The sequence below is a fragment of the Octodon degus genome, unplaced genomic scaffold (genome assembly GCF_000260255.1).
Source record: "Octodon degus isolate 3935 unplaced genomic scaffold, OctDeg1.0 scaffold00073, whole genome shotgun sequence".
In the NCBI taxonomy this organism is placed as follows: domain Eukaryota; kingdom Metazoa; phylum Chordata; class Mammalia; order Rodentia; family Octodontidae; genus Octodon; species Octodon degus.
In genome coordinates this window covers 4,765,137-4,769,936 of record NW_004524649.1, presented here as the reverse complement: position 1 = coordinate 4,769,936, position 4,800 = coordinate 4,765,137, and positions in this window count along the sequence as shown.

The window sequence follows — 4,800 nt, the reverse complement described above, 5'->3', positions numbered from 1 at the left end:
CCCAAAAGGATGCATAAACAAAATGAAAAGGCTAATAGGGAGACACTGAGAAATCTATAACATATTTGACACGAAGTTAATCGTTAACTATAGGGTCCAATAATTTAATAAAAAAAATTCCACGACCACATTGCCCAAAATTCATTTGCATAGAACAAAGTAGGATTTCTCATCAAAGAATCAGTCTGGAATTTAGTAAATGTTTTAGACTCTTCAACCTCACTGGTAAACAATATAAATTGAACTTCAGAAACAAAATAATATTGTCTACCAATTATCATTAAAATAGTCAAGACTGGTGAAACATGGTACATTTTTCCCACCAAATTTTGAATGCCCTTTGAACAAATGATATGTGGCGAAGAATGTCTATAATTGCTGTAACAGAGTAATTTCACTTCTAGGAACTCAGGCTCATAAGTGTTTTCCTAGCAGCAGAAAATGCTTTATGAAAAATTATATTCATTTCAGCACTATGTGAAATTATAAAAAACTGGCAACAGGGAAGTAGTTTGGAAAGCCGTATTTCTTCATGTTTAGGGGGAAAAAAGCTAGAAATAAAATTAGATACAGAGTAGGCTCACAACAAACTACAAAGTGGACATAGATAGACCCCAATGCTGCTCATAGCTGCTAGCTCTTGGTGGTGACATTTTGGATATATTGTCCTTTCTTTACTTTGCTTCTAATTTTTTCATAATGAAGTTACTTTTTTAATGGAGAAAAGGATCTAACGACATTATCATATAATAAGAAAACAACCTAGAACCACAATTGGATGTGTCTCAATGGGTGCTATTTATCTTGACTCCTTGACATAATTTCTTTCTAATTAGAAAAATGTGGACAAAGGAAATTCTGATAGAACAAGAAAATTTGAAAATTCCTATTTCATGACATCTGGCTTCTGATTTTCTTCAAATCCTGTGTAGGCAAGAATCACTACTGCTACAGGTGTGATGGTGCTGGTTAATCCTGTAATCCCAGCACTCAGGAGGCTGAGGCAGGAGGATCACTGACTTCACTATGTAGCCAGCCTGGATTACACCCTGAGATGCTGTGTCAAAAAAAAAAAAAAAGTTACTGTTACTGCTGTATGTGTCAGTGTTTAGCCTCAGAAGATGTGACCTCACCAGACAGTAAATATTCAATAAATAAGAAGAAACGAGTGTTTGATTTGATATTTCTACTTTAATTACTATTGAAGTTAAAATTATATTAATTATGTGTGTAAAACAGTATAATTGCATCAGTTCCCCCATTTTCATGAATTCGTCATACAAAAGTATAAAATACATGTTTTAAAAGCTCAAAAAAAAAAAAAAGATGTGACCTTATTTGTTTGCATTCCATGTTTGGGAGATACAGTCATTTCTTGGTACACAAGGGTCCCAGGGAACTCTTCCATGGCTACCCAAGTCCGAAAATGCTCAGCCGCTCACATGAGATGTTGTAGGTTGTACACAGAGCCTCCCCTCCCTAAATCATCTAAGGATGTCTTGGAATGAATGCTTTGCATGGTGAACCATGTAGGGAATAAGGTGGGAGGCAAGGATCTGTATGTGCTCATGTCTGTGTGTCTACACCTTTGTTTTCAAGTGTTCTGTGTTAGGATAGGAAAAAAAGGAAGGGGAAAGCAATCGAGTAAGTAGCTAAGATGATTGTACTGCTAATTTTTACTGGTTTGTAGGGGCTGAGTTCAGACCCTGGCCTGCCACGCTGGGCCCACCCCCGGGGTATGCTGAGATGGCCATTGAGACTGGGCGTGGTGGTGCATGCCTGTAATCCCAGCACTTGGGAGGATGAAAAACAGGAAGGATCACTAGAAGTTCAGTCTGTGTAGTGAGACTCTGTAGACCCGGTACTAAATACATTAAAAAAAAAAAATTATTCCCTAATTTCTACCAGTTTTTCAAAGGTAGTAGTTAGTGCTTAAAATTTTTACTTTGACAATTTCATATGCTCATATTTGTAATCTGAGAACTACACTGAAGATAGCAATGTGCTAGCAACCACTGTTGAGTACTTCTCATCTTATTTTTTAAGAATTGTGTCTCATTTCTAATGTCTTATCTATTATATTTCTATTCTCTTTTAAATAAAAAAGTTATTTTAAAAAAGTGTTCTCCATCCAGGGGTGGTTGAATTGGTGGGTGCAGAGGCTGTGGCACTGAGTGCAGGCTTTTACTGCTCCATGGACTTCACATAGGGGCAAGATGCAAAGCGTTTGGCTACCGTGAGTGGCCAGGCACCGCTCGTGGGTACCTCTGTGGCCGCTGGGTGCTACAGCTTTCTAGGCACCGTCATCCCCTGTATGAAGTGGGAAGGTGACAACCCCAAGGAAGGGACTCCTGTCGTAGCCACAAGACCGTGGGCTCGACTTGGTCTTCAGTCCAACACAGAGCATCCCATCTCCCTATGCCACGAGCCTCCCAAATAGTGAGTGGAGACAGTCCCCTTGGGCACACGGGTCTGTCACTCCATAACCAGCCGTGCTCGTGGCATCTGTCCCCCACGAGGCTGTGCCTTCATCTCTGGTGTGTCTTGTGCCCCTCCTGCTTCCCAAGTTCCAATCTGCCCTTGTGGCAGAACGGCTTGATCAGCAGATAGGGCCGTGCGGGCAGCTTTCTCCCCATACAACTGGCCTGATGGGTTCGCTTGGGCACCCAGACCTGGTCTCAGTCTTGCTCCCCTCCTGAGGGAGGGCTGCTGGCAGAAAGACGGGGAGAGTGGGTACTTGTCAGAAAGAAGCCAAGGAAAGCAGAGCTTCGCCTGCAGCGTGGTGTCTGTGGAGTGGAGGGACGCCCACCTTCAGGGGATGTGCAGAAGTGAGTGGCAGGGTCTGCACTGCCATGTGTACTGCTTAGTCAGCTTGAAATCACTGAGCTACTGAAGCATTTGAGACACTCACATAACTCATCCCTGTGAGGCTGTATCTTGTCAAATCCGTGTGACGCGCCGGATTGAAAAATCTCTTAGGTTTCCTAGCTCCAAGAGTGCATAATCAGGTTTGGAAGAGACTTGGGAAAACATTTATAATTCAATGTTAAATGAAAATTAAAAGTATAAAACTATTCCCAAATAGCTCCCAAGACTTAAAATAAATTATATTTGTGTTAAGAAAAGGACCAGAAGAGAACTGTTAAAAATACTTCTGGGCTTTCGCCCGAGTTATTGCCAAGCATGTGTGACCCCGAGGATGGACACTGAGTCTCTTCTCCCTTGGGGTTTCTTGGTAACAAGTTGTGATATGTGCGTATTGATTACGCTGTCGCTTGGGGCCGGGTGTCCACTAACTAACCAAAGAGGTGATTGCTGAATCCCCAGGGAGGCTGTAGCACAGGTGACATTCAGATGGTGAGAAGAAAGGATGAGTAAGGGCTGGGGAGATAGCTTGGTGACAGAAGCTCCTGCCTGGCAAGAGTAGAGACCTGAGCTCGATCCCTGGTACTGCATGTCCCTAAACCGGGCACGGTGGCACATGTCTGTAATCCCAGAGCTGGGGAGGCTGAGACAGGAGGATCACTATGAGTCCGAGCTGCATAGTGAGACCTTGTACCAAATAAAAATGTAAGAAAAAAAGAAAAGAAAAGAAAGGACTAGGACAAACATTCCTGGAAAATGTAATGAGAACCACAAGTTTGGTTTGTCCTAGGCTGGCCAGATGGGAGGGTGAGAGGTAGTGGGTGGAACAAGGCCACTTGTGTGTGAGCCTCATGTGGCTGTTCTCAGGCTGCACTGTGGTTTGAGGCTCCAAGTGTGATGTAAACCCCAGAGGACCGTGAGTACAGTGACTTGTTATGAATCATTGTTCTAAAGTCAGCTCTGACTGTGGTGACGCAGTTAGGAGCCTTGTAGGATGATTGTGACTTGGACCAGGGTGACAGCTTTGGAGGTGACAGGAAGTAACCAAATCTTAGCTTTGTTGATGGCTGAATATGGGTGTGAGGAGAGGGAAGGAATCCAGAAGCAGCCCTGGGCTTCCACCTGAGCTACTGCAAGTGTCACACCTGACCAGGTGGAGTTGCAGGAGAAGAGGTTTGGGTAGAGCATGCTGAGTGCGGGGGCTGGGCACACTGAGTCTGACCTGGGTGTCACACAAGTGGGTTGAGGTGCCCAGGAGCTAAACGGCAAGAGTGTGTGGAGCCCAGGGAAGGCAGGAGGCCAGAGAGGCACGTGCGTGGTGGCCAGCGTGGACTGGGTGTTTGGAGTCGAGGGACCATAACAGAAAGAGTGAAGAGCAAGAAGGGGAAGTGGGGGCCTGGGCCGTAGGCTCCCTCATCATGAGAAGCACAGAAGAGGCCCGTGGGAGGGGCTGAGAGGGAGTGTGAAGCTCATGCTTCAGCAGAGCAGGGCCTCCAACTCTGTGACCGATCTTGCTCCCCTGGGTAAGATGAGGCTGTGGAACTGTCCACTACATTTGGAAGTGTGTTCAGGGCCAGGGAACACAAGAGAGGTGAAGGACCAGAGATACCAAGTACAGGCTGTGCCCAAGAGCTTGCTAAGCAGGGTCCTGGGGAATGGGACAGTGAGAGGGATAGACAGGGCCCTTAAGCTGGCTACTGCAGATGGGCCAGGGAGGAAGCCACGGTGTGGGAGAGAAGCACAGGCCACAGTGTAAGGAGGAAGGGGTGGTGGAGAATGGAGTAGGGCCTGAGGAGCACGCTGGATTATGGAGATGCCGGTGGAGACAGGGAAGTGGGAGATGGGGTCATGGAGCAGAGGCAGCTGGGGCAGGAGGGTGGATGGTTGGAGGTGGCCCTCTCCTCCTCTCCTCTCCTCTCCTCTCCTCTCCTCTCC